The sequence below is a fragment of the Ahaetulla prasina genome, chromosome 4 (genome assembly GCF_028640845.1).
Source record: "Ahaetulla prasina isolate Xishuangbanna chromosome 4, ASM2864084v1, whole genome shotgun sequence".
Classification (NCBI taxonomy): domain Eukaryota; kingdom Metazoa; phylum Chordata; class Lepidosauria; order Squamata; family Colubridae; genus Ahaetulla; species Ahaetulla prasina.
In genome coordinates, this window is record NC_080542.1 from 81,369,897 (window position 1) to 81,385,812 (window position 15,916).

General features: G+C 41.2%; 2 protein-coding genes across 3 annotated transcripts in view; both read left to right on the top strand.

Moving 5' to 3' along the window:
- Positions 1 to 15,916, top strand: part of EIF1B (eukaryotic translation initiation factor 1B) — a 237,067-nt gene that overhangs the window by 141,775 nt on the left and 79,376 nt on the right. The window lies entirely within an intron of this gene.
- Positions 1 to 15,916, top strand: part of CCK (cholecystokinin) — a 205,239-nt gene that overhangs the window by 104,918 nt on the left and 84,405 nt on the right. Inside the window, exon 1 of one of the 2 annotated variants that reach the window (XM_058184220.1) lies at positions 8,882 to 8,955. The exons of the other annotated variant lie outside the window; for it this stretch is intronic. The gene's annotated coding sequence lies outside the window, so the exon portion shown is untranslated. Of the gene's footprint in view, positions 1 to 8,881; positions 8,956 to 15,916 lie in introns of those variants that run through there. 2 annotated transcript variants of the gene reach the window in all.

A 15,916-nucleotide genomic window follows, 5' to 3' on the forward strand; every position in this document is an offset into this window, starting at 1 on the left:
AATTTAAAAGTTCCTAAACTACAAATAAAAAACCCCTCAATTAACTATTTTTTTAAAGCTCCCCCCAAAAAAGAAAAAAACTTACCCAGTTGAAGGGACAGAACAGGCAGAATCAGTAGCTCACAGCCTCACAGATGAAAAAAATCCTGCTAGCAGATGCAATCAATCATAGGGATTGCAGGAAGCGAAGGAAGCAGACGTTGTAATCAGTGGCTGGGGATTTCATCTCTTCAGAGAAGGTAAGCAAGCTGGAGGCTGGGGGAGGAAAGGTGGGTGGTTAGCCATGCCAGACATGGGAACCGTGGGGGGGTAGCACATGGCCCGCAAATCATCCCCGGCGGCTATGCGAATTACGCGAGCCCGGGGATGGGGGGGCGGCACGCTAGGCCTCAACCGGCAATCCTTACCTTTTTCAGTGAGATGTCCAGGCGAGGCGTTCGGGCGAGGTCTGAGGCAAGGCGGCGAGATCCGAGTGGCCAGCAAACTTCTGAGTGAAGTAGCTAGGCCGCGTAGAAAGGGGACTTTATATAGGCCGGGGGTGGAGTGGGTGGGCCGGAAGCGCTGAGTGGCAGGAAAAAAGTGCCGAGTGATTGGGAAGAAAAGCAGCAAACAGGCAAGCAGGTGACTGGGCAATTGGGGAGGGGATGAGCGGAGGGGGGATGAGCAGAGGGGGATGAGCAGAGGGATGGGGCCACAGATTTTTGCTACCGGATCGGCGAACCAGAACCAATTTCCGCTACCTACTCGCGCAATCCGGTCCGATCTCGTAGCATTTCACCCCTGATCCACACCCTATCTCCTTTTTAAAAAAATCTTACTATCAGTGAGCAATCATGTGCCTTGGCCACTCTGAAGCAATGCAAGAGTCTTCTGTCCCAAAGGTACTTTTTCAAGAGGCAACTGGACTTTCTGGAAACTAAGAAAGTCCAGTTGCCTCTTGTTGTGACCCAGGCCCAAGTAGGTAGTAAGAAACTCAGTCTGTGAAAAAAACAAACTTTATTCAAACAGCTGAGAATTACTTCATTCCCAGCGTCATTCAACTCAAAACAAATGCCTCCCAACAGAAATTCCTCAGTTCTTGCTTTCTAGGATTAAGAAAACGAAGATATTTCCAAGGTGTTTAACTGATCATAGTCCAGTATGGATGGAATTGCAAAAAGAAGGAGGCAGAAGATCATGGAGAATAAATGAGAATTTGTTTAAATATGAGTATAATGTAAATCAATGTAAAAAACAAATGAAAGAATTTTTTGATTATAATTTGCATAGGGGAACTTTGATAGAAATGGTCTTTATGAGTGGTATTTTAATATATATGAACAATAGACAGAGGAGAAAACTACAAAAACAGCGTAGGTATTTAGAAGAAGAAATTCAGAGGAAACAGCAATTATTGGTATATAATCCACATGATTTAAAAATTAGGGATGTGATAAGGATATTACAGAGTCAATTTAATATGTTAATGGCAGATCAGGTGGCCACAAACATACAATATGCTAAACATAATACTTTTTGTTACGCCAATAAATCAGGGAGGTGGCTGGCTTATATGTTAAGGAAAAAACAGAAAGCACGTACTATTGAAAGAATTGAATATAAGGGTAAAGTGAGTTTTCAACAGGATAAAATTAAAAAAGCTTTCCTGGAATATTATACAAATTTATACGCTAGAGATACAATAATGAATATCGATATTGATATTTATTTGAAAGAATATAAGGTTAAAGGTTTAATTAATGAACAAAGGGAAGAGTTGAATCGGCCTATAACTTCTGAAGAAATTGGTGATAAAGCAATTAAAAGTAGGGAAATCCCCAGGCACATATGGACTTACAGCAATATATTATAAAAATTTACAGGATGAGATAGTTGGTCCACTTAAGGAGTTATTTAATCAGATACAGATGGGAGGAGGAGTGCCACCATCATGGAGAACTACTTTTATTTCATTGATACCAAAAGAGGATCAGGATTGTACTAAGCCTGGGAATTATAGACCGATTTCACTCGAATAATGATTATAAGATTTTTGCGAAAATAATGGCAAATAGGTTAATGGAAATTGTACAACAAAGGATTCATACTGACCAATCTGGTTTTATAAAAGGGAGACAAATGAGGAATAATGTTAGGCAGATAGTGAACTTATTGGAATATTTGGGAAAGAAAAATCAGATTTCGGCAGCGTTTATCTTTTTGGATGCAGAGAAAGCTTTTGATCGTTTGCATTGGGAATTTTTATTTAAATTAATAGACAAAATGCAATTTGGAAATGGTTTTATACGAATACTTAGGGCAATTTATGGAGAGCAAACAGCTCAGCTAATGGTAGTTTGACAGATAGTTTTAAAATTGCGAAAGGAACGAGGCAGGGGTGTCCTTTATTACCTTTATTGTTTATTTTGTCTTTGGAACCTTTATTGGATAAGATAAGAGAGTTAAGGGAGATAGAGGGTATTAGAATTAGAAGACATGAATACAAAGTCAGAGCATTTGCAGACAATTTGGTCGTTATGTTGATTCAGCCTACAAATTCGAGTGTATATTTGTTGGAAGTAATTAATCAATATGGAAAGGTCTCAGGGTTTAAAGTGAATCAAAATAGAACAAAAGTGTTAACCAAAAATATGACTAAGAATCAGAGAGAAAAATTAGAGGAAATAACAGGATTTGAAATTGTAAAAATGGTTAAATATTTAGGAGTTTTTCTTACTTCATCAAATGTAAAATTGTATAAGAATAATTACAATGTGTTATGGCAAAAAATTCAGAAGGAAATGAATACTTGGAAAAAATTGCAATTATCTTTGTTGGGGAGAATAGCAGCTATAAAAATGAATGTTTTGCCTAAATTCTTGTTCTTGTTTCAGATGATGCCAATTATTAAGAAAGATAAAAATTTGGAAGAATGGCAGATCGGAATTAATAAATTTATATGGGAAGGGAAAAAAGCGAGAGTTAAAATGAAAATAATGCAAGATACACGGGAAAGAGGAGGATTAAAAATGCCTAATTTAAAATTGTATTATGAAGCAGTTTTCTTTCTGTAATAAGTGATTGGTTTAATTTGACGGAGGAAAGGATTTTGAATATAGAAGGTTATGATTTATTATATGGTTGGCATGCATATTTATTGTATGATAAGAAAATAGATAAAGCTTTTAAGAATTATGTGTTGAGAATTTCTCTTTTTTCCAATGTTTTGGAAAAAATATTATTATAAGTTAAACTAAAAAATTCCTATATGGGCAAGTCCTCGGCACATAGTAGAGAATATAAATATAGAACAGGAACAAGAACTGATTACTTATAAAGATCTTTTATATAATGAGAGGGGAAATTTACAACTAAAATCTTTGTATACATTAAAAGAAGAAGGGAGGAATTATACTTGGTTTCAATATGGACAGTTAAAGGCTAGATGGAAAGATCAGAAAATTGGTATTATTCAAAATGAAGAAAATTTGGTTAAACAAATTAGAAATCAAACCCAGGGGCATATAAAGAGATTGTATAATGTGTTGATAGAAATAGATCTGAAAGAGATTTAATAAAGGATTGTATGATAAAATGGGCACAGAATATTCAGGAACCAATAATGTTGGACACATGGGAGAAGATTTGGGTTAGAAATGTTAAATTTACGCAAGCGCAGAATTTAAGAGAAACTTTTTATAAGATGTTTTATAGATGGCATTTAGATCCTAAGAAATTATCATGTATGTATCCAGATATGCAAGCGAAATGTTGGAGATGTAATTGTGATGATGCTACATATTTTCATGTATGGTGGACTTGTAAGAAAATTAAGTATTTCTGGATAAGAATTTGGTGGATTATGCAAAATGTTTTGAAGAAGAAGATAAAGTTCCTACATAATTTTTCCTTTTGGAAATAATAACAGACTGTACAGTGATTGAGACGAAATTGATTTTGAACTTAATAACAGCAGAAAGACTGTTAATTGGACAATATTGGAAGAAAAAAGAAGTACCCACAATAGAAGAATGGATATTGAAAGTTTCTAATTTGGCTGAGATGGCTAAAATCTCAGCCTTCTTGAAAGACAGTACTCAAGAAAAATATCTAAATGAATGGAAGAATTGGATTGATTATATTCAAAATAGATATCAGATTAAGAAATTTCAGATTGCCTTTGAATGAAGGATGTTGTTTTTGATTTTAATGGAAGAAGTCAGGTTATGTGAAAGAGAAGGATTATAATTGTGTTAGATTTTAAAAATTTAATGTATGACTGTTTGTATATTGAACTATACCTTGTGTTTGCTCCGGGAAGTCGGGGGGGGGAGGGGGATTTTGGAGGGGGGAGGGGGGATGGGAGGGCAAAAATTTAATTGTTTAAATTAAACAATTAAACTTGAGTGGCCCTGATCTGCCTGCCAGGTAAGCCTGCGAGTCGCAGCCTAATTAATTGTCCCTGCCCCCCATCCCAGTCTGTCTTTCCTACTCCCTTTTCCGTGGCCTGCAGCTCTGCCATGCTTCTCTGCCTTCCATGCAGTCCCCATGGCCAGGCCTGCTTACAAAGGCCTCCCCTACTCCTTTCCCTGTGATCCACAGCTGGACTGCCCCAACATGCTTGCCTGCCTTCCATGTACCCTTCCTGGCATCCCCGTGGCCAGCTTGCAAAGGCAGGTAAGTAGGCCATGTGGACTGCTGGGAAGGCTGCGTGGAAGGCATGCAAGCAAGCATGTCTGGGCCACACTGCCACAGGGAAGGGAGCTAGCAACCTACTCCCTTTCCCACAGACCTGCCATGCTTGCCTCCCTTCCATGCAGCCTTCCCGGTGGTCCCCACATACTTGCGTCCCTTCCACGTGGCCTTCCCGGTGTCCCCGTGGCCAGCTATGCAAAGGTAGGCAAGCAGGCCTGACCACAGGGACGGTCAGGAAGGCCATGTGGAAGGCAGGCAAGCTTGTCCGGGCTACCTGGCCATGGGAAAGGGAGCTAGCAGCCTACTTCCTTCCTTGCAGCCCTGCCATACTTGCCTTCCTTCTACACAGCCTTCCTGGCATTCCCGTGGCCAACTTGCAAAGGCAAGCAAGTAGGTCTGGCCATGGGGATTGCCGGGAAGGCTGTGTGGACAAACATGTCTGGGCTGCCCGGTCACAGAGAAGTGAGCTAGCAGCCTTCCTACTCCCTTCCCTGCAGCCCTGCCACACTTGTCTGCCTTCCAAGAGGCCTTCCCAGTCCCTGTGGCTCGCTTGCCTTCCGAGGTCAGTATCCAGCCCATGACAGGAGATGTGCCGCTTCCAACCCGGCCAGCAGGTGGGTGGGCAGCCCTTGGGGGAGACACAGCTGCTGCACTGGGGCTGAAAATAGTGGCAGTGCTAAGAGGGACCGTTTGCTTTCTTCCTTCTCCTGCCGCCACCGCTGGGGCTGAGACTGCTGATCCACTGCATTGCACATGGGCGTGCTGGCTCCATTGGGATGGGCATGCTGAATATGCCAGTGGAAGATCTAGAAGGTAAGGCTGACTCTGGCTGTGGGGAAGAAAGTCCCACTGAGCCAGCTGAAGAAGAGCTGCCTCGGGGGAACATGGTGAGCCTTGCTCACCTTTTGGGCCTGGTGCACTCAGCTTCTGTGGAGCCTTTGGGCAACTGCCGCCCACTTGCCCTCTCCTCTGCTTCTGGTCCCGCTGCCCACATCCAGCCCATGACGGGGGATGTGCCACTTCCGGGCCAGGCCACCCACTCTCACGGAGCACCACTGCCGCTCACTTTCTTCCTTCTCCTGCCACCACTGCTGCTCAGACCAGGTGTGTGTGTGTATGTGAGAGACAGAAGAAAGAAAGAGAGAGAGAGAGAGAGAGAGAGAGAGAAAGAAAGAAAGAAAGAAAGAAAGAAAGATAGATAGATAAATGGAGAGAGAAAGAGAGACAAGAAAGACAAAGACAAAGAACGAGAAAGGGAGAAAGGAAGAGAAAGGAAGAGAGCGAGAGAAAGAAAGAAGAGGAAGGAAGCACCACAAACCCTGGCACTACATGTGGCTTCAGAAGATGCCTTGAAACAGCACAGCAATCTAGGGCTGGAAGGGATCTTGAAGGTCATCTACTCCAACCCACTGCTGTAGCAGGAAACCTTACATTGTCTAGATTATTTTGGTCCCTCTAACAGAGAGGAAAATTGCCAGAAAGGAGAAGGAGTTTACTAGGACAAGGCTGCCATGCAGAGGAAGGCAGAGATAGCCCTTGACTTAGGACCACAATTGAACTCAAAATTCTGGTTGCTAAGCAAGAGCGTTGCTAAGTGAGTTTCACCACATTTTACTCAATCCATGACATCTCCTGGCTCTAACAGTGAGTGATGTGAGTGACATCAAATTGACCACGCCCACCCAGTCACATGACCACAAAGCCATGCCCATCCATTCACATTACCATGAAGCCACACCCACCCGGTCACATGACCACCGAGCCATGCCTACCAAGTCACATGACCACTGAGCCACGCCCACCAAGCAATGCCCACCAAGCCACACCCACAGAACTGGTAGGGAAACTTTTTGGATTTCATTACTGAACTACACCCCAAAGGATAGAGCCAGGAACCAGTAAAGCAATGTAAAAAGCTTAAAACAACCCTTCCTCTTTAAGAAAGTCAAGCCCCTAATAAAGCAAAGTACCAACAAAGAAAAAAACCCCAAAACTCTGGAGAAGCTCAGGCTACATTAAGTCTGGTGTACACTGCAACAGTTGTTAAAGGAACTTGGCAGTACACCAGACTTAATGTAGCCTGAGCTTCTCCAGAGTTTTGGGGTTTTTTTCTTCGCTTGTTTATGTCCAGAATGCGAGGGGTCTATAAATATTTTACAGTCCTCTTTTTGATTTGTGCAGTATACAGGTCCTCCATGGAAGGCAGGTTGGTAGCAATTTAATTCTAGAAATAAAGTAGAACCGACAAGAAAAAGAGCTAAAGACTTGCAATGATGGCAGAGAAACCTATAAATTTTCTGATTGTGTTTATAATAGCTTTTGGGGCTTGATTATTTGAATTCTAGTGACGGCACCATTGAAAATCAGAAAATTGAAGCTCTGCTCATAAGATTACTGTAATTTAATCAAGAAAAATCTAAATCCTTCCAACAAAAGTTTTGAAATATGTTAATGATATTAATGAAACAATTCTTTTAAATATACAATGTTGAAATAATTTTGATCTTTATCAATACTGTTCCCCATATATCCACTATGACTGTTAAGTATTTATATCATTATTAATCTAATACAGACAGTTTGAAATATTTATATCAAGATTTAGAAGCATTTTTCTTGGTATAATTATTGAAAAATATTTGAAGAATGCCCTTAAATTTTTACACTTTTCATTGGTGTATGAGAGCCTACAGACATCTAAGATTTACTTCAATTAAATGAACAAATGACAAACTAGTAATTTATCAATTATTGTACTATATTAATGTATTTTAGTATGTAATATTTATGCTTCTCAATGAAACATAATACATATACAGCATATAATGATGTTTATGTCCAGAACGGTATTTCACTGCTTGGTAAAACAGGCCAATATTAAAAAAGGGGACATCCTTGGTGAGTTCAATGAACTATCCTGAAAAAAAGAAGAAATCTATATTTGACTAAAACTTATTCACAAAATTTTGAAGTCAATATATCAAATATATTTTCTGTATCTCCTGAGACTCCAATTGCTAATCACTCCTTTTTTCTCTGATGTGATTGGGGAAAGTAATTGAATACCTTCCAGTTAGTATTGATTGCACAGTCAACACCTGGACAGTCCCTACAGTTTTCTTAGATTTTAGAGATAGTTTAAACTATAAGGGAGGGAAATATTGTCTTAATACAGTTTTTAAAGCAAGAGATTTTTATACTAAAGTACTGAAGGTTGGAAGTTTGCCATTGTTAGATGGAAGGAGAGGTGGAAATGATTAAAAAAGGGGAAAAGGAAGCAAAGCAAATACAACTTAAAATTGGGGCTGTAAATTTGGGAGAAGAAACACAGAGAGCCGTAGGGAAGGATCAAAGTATGATTGTAACTATTAAATGTAAAGAGCAAGGAGTAAAAAAGTAATATTTTCAAATGAAAAGACTTTCCTTTCATGGGATAGGCTAAATTATAAGCGATATTTCTGAATATAAAAAGTAGAAAGAATTTATGGATTGTATAATAAATGGGGTGTAAATTGTTTAGAAATTTATGGTATGGGGAATATGGGGAAGAATATGAGGTAAATGTTAAATTTATATAAGGAAAGATGATATTTATTATTATGTATGATGGATATACAAATATGATGGATTATAAGGTATACTGAGGAATAATTTTTGATCTTACAACATTGGAGGATGGGATACTGTTTATTACAGAAGATTGGACTTTAAACTTAATGACTTTAGATGTGAAGGTAGAATTATCAGCATATTTGAAAGATTATTTTTGAAAGATATATATAATGGAGATTGAAATAACAAAATACTAAATAGCTTTTAAATGAATAGAAGGTAATTGTATTAGTATTAATATTTTCCTTTTTCTTCTTTTTTTATGGAAAAGGGGAGTTGAGGTTCAAGAAGAGGGATGGGAGTTTATGTTAATTAGCATATTTTAGTTTATGATTATTAGATACGATACCCTGTATTTGCTCCGGGAAGTCAGGGGGGGGGAGGAGGGAAGAGGGAGGGAAAGGGTTAGAGTTGGGGAGGGGGATGTATGGGGGGAAAATATTTTGTAAAACTTTTTCAATTAAAAAATAATAATAAAAGGGGTAAAACCAGTGCTTGAGTGTACAGAGTTATTAAATGTAACTTCAGCAAAAGGTAAAAGTTCGATCCAGTAACCCTGTTGAAAATTAATAAAACATCTTAAATATTGTTCTAGCACCGCGTTCAGCGTCTCAGAATTTCTGTTAGTACACGTGTGATGTGAAGAACTCAACTCCTGAGCATTGCAAAGTAAGTTAAAAAATGCCTTCCAAAATTTGGAGGTAATTGAATCTCTCTGTCTGAGATGATCCTTTGTGGAGCTCCATGAAGCCAATAAATGTGTATTAAGAATAATTTGACTAAACTTTTAGCAGTTGGGATCTTTACTGTTAATCCAGCTGGTACATTCCATCTATACTGTATCTAGAGATTTCTAAGCTGATCCATCAAAAAAGCATATTCTTTTCTATTTCTTAACATTTTAAGAGGAATTTCTTTCAATACCAATACCTCTTGTCCCAATATTTGAATTTTATTTTTATAAGAAACTTGTGAAATTTCATTCCTAATCTTCCTAGATGTAAAATAAATTACAACATCTGTTGACAAATGTCTCTGCTTTGCAATCCATGAATTAACACGGTAATTTTTTTCAATTTGGATCTGTGGTTCAAAAACCATTCATCGGTGGCCAATGCTTGTTTAAAAGTTTGGGTGGTGTCATCATCCCTTAATGTTTCTTGTTTTGCCTGGGATCTGGTGATTACTTTAGCGGCTAGCTGATTGTTTTGTACTATGAGTTTGATTACGTCTGACTTCCCACTATTGTATTGCGGTTTTCTGGATAGTGCATCTGCCAGAAAGTTTTTTTCCCCAGGGAGGTATTTGAGAGTAAAATCAAACCGTTTAAAGCACTGAGCCCATCGTACTTGTTTTGGGGAGAGTTTCCTTGGGGACTTTAGGGCTTCTAAATTTTTATGATCAGTCCAGACTTCAAAAGGGATCTTCCTCCTCTCTAGGAAATGCCTCCAGGTTAAAAGTGCCCAACGAACTGCATAAGCCTCTTTCTCCCAAATGGCCCACCTTTGCTCAGTCTCATTCAACTTTTTGGATGATTGTAGCTGGTCTTGCTCATTTTTCTGAAGCAAGACCACTCCTATTGCCACATCGCTGGCATCTGCTAGTATGATGAATGGTTTCTCCGTGTCCGGGTGTTTTAGAATTGGTTCCACTAAGAGCAGCCGTTTAAGTTTTTCAAATACTGCTTGGCATTCCATTGTCCAGTTCAAAGGCTGCTTTGGTTTAGGGTTGCCCTCCCCCTTCATTTTTAAGAACTTGGTAATAGGGACGGCAATCTGAGCGAAAGCGGGGATAAATTGGCGGTAAAAGTTGATGAATTGCAGGAAGCTTTGTAACTTTTTACGCATTCATGATGGTTCCCAATCAAGTACAGCCTGCACTTTTTGAGGGTCCATTTCTATGCCCTGGTGTGAAATGAGGTACCCCAAATAGTCAATTTTCTCTTGGCGGAATTCATATTTAGAGAGTTTAGCATAAAGTTTGGCAGAGAGGAGTTTGTTTAAAACAGAAAGGAAAGCAGGCACAAGTTCAAGCTGGGGCTGTAACTATTGAAGAAGATTTACTGCAAGCTACGGTTACTTCCCAAGTCCTGGAACCATTGGGAAAAACAGGTGATGCAAAGGAGCAAAGATTGACCCGAGCAGCCACCAAACGTAAAGAACAAGAAAATTAAATTTAATATCAGCAGCTAGACTATTGGTAGTGCAATACTGGAAGAAGGAACAATTGCCTAGTATTGAAGAATGGACATTAAAAGTAACAAACTTAGCAGAGATGGCAAAAGTTTCAGCGTATTTGAAAGACTATTCACAAGAAAGATACATATTGGAATGGAGAAGATGGATTGATTTTATTCAAAATAAGTATTAGACTAAGAAGTATCAAACAGTTTATGAATGAATAGAATGTAAGAATTGTACTTGTATTATTTTTTATTTATATAAAAAGGGAGTTAAGGTTCCAAGGGAGGGAGAGGAGTCTATAAATAGTTAGTTTAGTCTAGTTTATGATTGTTAAATTTATTTATTTATTTATTAAATTTGTATACCGCCCTTCTCCCGAAGGACTCAGGGCGGTTCACAGCCAAGTAAAATAGACAATACAATATAAATACAATTAAAATACAATTAAAAAACTTATTAAAATTGGCCACAATTAAAATTTGAGACTAAAACCCATTAAAATACCTATAAACTTAAAAACTAACCCAGGCCAGCGCAGATAAATAAGTAAGTTTTAAGCTCACAAAGGTCTGAGGTCCGGAAGTTGACGAAGTCCTGGGGAGTTCGTTCCAGAGGCGGGAGCCCCACAGAGAAGGCCCTTCCTGGGTGTCGCCAGACGACACTGTCGCCGACGGCACCCTGAGGAGTCCCTGTGAGAGCGCACGGGTCGGTGAGAGGTATTCGGTAGCAGCAGGCGGTCCCGTAAGTAACCCGGCCCTATGCCATGGAGCGCTTTAAAGACGTTCACCAACACCTTGAAGCGCACCCGGAAGGCCACAGGGAGCCAGTGCAGCCTGCGCAGGATAGGTGTCACTCGGGAGCCACGAGGGGCTGCCTCTATCACCCGCGCAGCTGCATTCTGGACTAACTGTAGCCTCCGGATGCCCCTCAAGGGGAGCCCCATGTAGAGAGCATTGCAGTAATCCAGACGAGACGTCACAAGGGCGTGAGTGACTGTGCACAAGGCATCCCGGTCTAGAAAGGGGCGCAACTGGCGCACCAGGCGAACCTGGTGGAAAGCTCTCCTGGAGACGGCCGTCAGGTGATCTTCAAAAGACAGCCGTTCATCCAGGAGAACGCCCAAATTGCGCACCCTCTCCATCGGGGCCAATGACTCGCTCCCGACAGTCAGCCGCGGACTCAGCTGACTGTACCGGGATGCCGGCATCCACAGCCACTCCGTCTTGGAGGGATTGAGCTTGAGCCTGTTTCTCCCCATCCAGACCCGTACGGCTTCCAAACACCGGGACAGCACTTCGATAGCTTCATTGGGGTGGCCCGGTGTGGAAAAGTACAGCTGGGTGTCATCAGCGTACAGCTGGTACCTCACACCGTAACCACTGATGATCTCACCCAGCGGCTTCATATAGATGTTGAACAGAGGGGGCGAGAGACCCCCCCCCCGCGCCCCCCCACAAGTGAGGCGCCGCGGGGCCGACCTCTGCCCCCCCGTCAACACCGTCTGCGACCGGTCGGAGAGATAGGAGGAGAACCACCGATAAACGGTGCCTCCCACTCCCAATCCCCCCAACCGGCGCAGCAAGATACCATGGTCGATGGTATCAAAAGCCGCTGAGAGGTCTAATAGGACCAGGGCAGAGGAATAACCCCTGTCCCTGGCCCTCCAGAGATCATCCACCAACGCGACCAAAGCCGTCTCAGTGCTGTAACCGGCCGGAAGCCGGACTGGAACGGGTCCAGATAGACAGTTTCCTCCAGGTGCAGGGGAACTGATATGCCACCATATTTCTACAACCTTCGCCGCGCCAAGGTTGGAGACCGGACGATAATTACCTAAAACAGCCGGGTCCAGGAGGGCTTCTTGAGGAGGGGTTTCACCACCGCCTCTTTCAAGGCGGCCGGAAAGACTCCTCCAACAAGGAAGCACTGTAATCCCCTGAGCCAGCCTCGTGTCACCTCCTGAGTGGCCAGCACCAGCCAGGAGGGCACGGGTCCAGTAAACACGTGGTGGCATTCAATCTACCCAGCAACCTGTCCATGTCCTCGGAGTCACAGGGTCAAACTCATCCCACACAACATCACCAAGACCGCCTCAGATACCCCGTCTGAATCGCCACAATTTTGGTCCAAACCGTCCCTAAGCTGAACGATTTTATCGATAGATAACCGTTAAACTCCTCAGCACGTCCCTCAGCGGGTCATCCCGCTCCCCCTGGCGAAGGAGGGAGCGGGTCACCCGAAACAGGGCAGCTGGGCGGTTATCTGCCGACGCAATGAGGGAGGAGGCGTAGGAACGCCTCGCTTCCCTCAGTGCCACTAGGTAGGTCCTGGTATAGGATCTAACTAGTGTCCGATCAGCCTCTGAACGGCTGGACCTCCAGAAACTCTCTAGACGTCTTCTCCGGCGTTTCATCCCCCTCAGCTCCTCGGAGAACCAAGGAGCCGGTTGGGATCTGCGCCGGGTCAGAGGCCGCAAAGGCACGACACGGTCTAAAGCCCCAGCCGCAGCCCGTTCCCAGGCTGCAGCTAGTTCCTCTGCCGTGCCGTGAGCCAGTTATACCCTGTATTTTGCTCCCGGAAGTCCGGGGAGGGGGGGATTGGGGAAAGGTGGGAGGGGTGGAGGGAGAATTTGCAAAAACTTTGTAAAACTTTTTAATAAAAAAAAAGAACCACTTAACAGTTTACTTAGTTGCAATAACAAAACCACCGGAATGCAGCCTGCACACGCCTTGAATAAAGTCAATAAACAACAGAAACAGACAGGATTAGGGCAGGGAAACACCCAGGAAACTCATCAATCACTCATCTAGGGATGGGATTAACCCCTTCCCTTCAGGAAGAAGGACAAGATTACAAACATTTTCATTATAAAGGGTATTAAGTAACACTTTTGTGATCAGCTGATACTCTCTGGAGTTCTCCAAGACCTTTTATAGCTGCTGCAGTGTTGGCTACTTCTTGTTTCTTCCTGGGGGGAAAAGATACAGGAGGGGACAAAGATGCAGCTTGATCATACAGGCCCTGAATTTAATGCATGTGTGGTCCAACCAGCTGTATTGCTTCTGCTGTCAAGCACCTAATTTAGAACATAGAGAACATAGAATAATAGAATTGGAAGGGATCTCAGAGGTCTTCTAGTCCAAATCCCTGCTCAAGCAGAAGACCCTACATCATTTCAGACAAATAGTTGTCACATCTCTTGTTGGAAGAAATCTCCTTGGTTCATTTCCTAGCTGGGACACAGTCACTAGTGCTGAGAAGAAATTGACACTGAAGCCAGCTGCCAGAAAGTGGAATCCTTTAATTCAGGAAGACAAGATGTAATATCTTAATTACAAAACTTTAATGGGTTAATCCTGGTCCTGGGTCTTTTGTTTTTTTTTCTATCCTAAAGGGTTAATCCTGTCAGGGAGGCAGGAAGGGGGCATTTTGGTGTGCCTTAGTGAGTTATTTTTAGCCTAATCCCACTTATCTTTATGGCCCTAATCAAGTGTTTCCTAGGCTGCTCTTGTGGTCAGGCTTTGTTATTTTTTGTAACAACCATTAAGGGCTTTTGGCAGCACACCCAAGCTTTCAATTCACCTGAATGGCTGCTCTTAGTTTCCCTCTCAGCTGGTGCTTTTGCTTTGAGGTTTTGACTTTTTTTAAAAAAAAGGGGGGGGATGGCCGTTTTAAGTTTTCTGCATTGTTTTAGTGGTTCTGGTACTGTCCTTTTGGGTTATACTTAACCCCAGTGGTGAAATGTAAAATTTGTTACTACCGGTTCTGTGAGTGTGGCTTGTGGGTGGAGGGCTAATGTGACTGGATGGGTCACAAAGAGGCTTTTCTTTTCTTTTAAAATCATTTTTTTGCCTTTAAAAGAAAAAAAAGCCTGTGACAATCAGGCAACTCAGCTGGGAACGTCAAGAGGAGCCTTTTAAAAGCATCTTTTCTGCAACCTGGAGCTGATGTCGCAACGAGATGTCCAGTTAATCTGAAGGACCAGGTTCGCCGGTGAAGTTTTCCTGCTAGGACGGTTCATTTTTGGACCTCACTGTCCTGAAGAGACAGTGATTGTGGAGGGCACTTCCCGAGGATTTCAGGGACATCGCAAAGTCCCTGATTGATCTGGGAGAAGCCTTTTTCTTGGCAGAAAGTTCCGATCATAATAATGGCTGCTGAAGTTGAGACAGCTCCAAGTGGAAGAATTAAATGAAGTGTGCTGGTGGGGTGAGACTCTTTTTAAAACTGTTTTAAAATCATCCGGATTTAGAGAAGAGACTAAACTTGGGAAAAAGAAATTGAGTGGCGGGTTAAATCTACTTTAAAATAATTTTAGTTCCTTTTAATTTTTCTTTAAAAAAGAAGACAAATTTTTCTTTAGGAGTGCCATTTTGTTGTATTAATTTGTAAAACTGGTCTGGATTGAAATTTAACAATTTTCCTCTTCTGGATTTCAAAAAAATAACTTTTGGTGTTCTCTCTATTTTCTTTTTTTTGGGGGGGGAACCTTTTTCCTAATATTAATTGGCAATATAACATTTTTTTAAAAAAAATATTTTTGCTATTTTTTCTTGTTTAAATGAAGGGGAAAACAAAGGAAAGCTTATCAACACTGCCACCTAGTGGCCTTTGAACTTTTTCTTCTTCTTTTGCTTTTCTTTCTTTTCAATGGTGTAATCTCCCTGATGCAAGAAAGTTGGTATATTATATCCCAGGGGCTCTATGTTTATATTTTGTTGCTTTTGAGATAGAGGGTGAGAGTATCAAAGAGACTTTGTATCTCTGCAGTTTTGTTTATTCAGGTGCTCTGCTGGATGCTATCAACTAAATGAGCCTGAAAGGGAAGGGGAGAAAAAGAATTCTTTTTCTTTGAAAATTACCGCAGTGATTCTGGAAATAGAACTGCAGATAACTATTGGAGAACGAACAAAAGAAACCAATATCTTTGTATTTTTATTTTTCATTTTCTTTTTTTTTATTTTCTTTTTCTCTTTTTCCTATTTCTTGGGAATAATTGGAACAATTGGATTAAGACATACAACAGTCTGAAGAATTTTTTTTTATTATACTTGAGGCATCTCATTCATATATATATTTAGGTCTTTGGTTATTCGGGTTGTCTCCCGCATAAAATTGGGAGTGTCTTGGCGACGTTTTGACGAAGTCTCATTCGTCATCTTCAGGCTTCAGCTTCGTGCTTCTGGAAAGCTGAAGCCTGAAGATGACGAATGAGACTTCGTCAAACGCCGCCAAGACACTTCCAATTTTACGCGAGAAAACCCGAATAACCAAAGACCTACATACAAACACCAAAACCTCAGAAAACAAATATATATATATATATATATATATATATATATATATATATATATATATATATATATATATATATATATATATATATATATATATATACCTACATACAAACACCCGTGTAAACCTCAGAAAACATATATATATATATA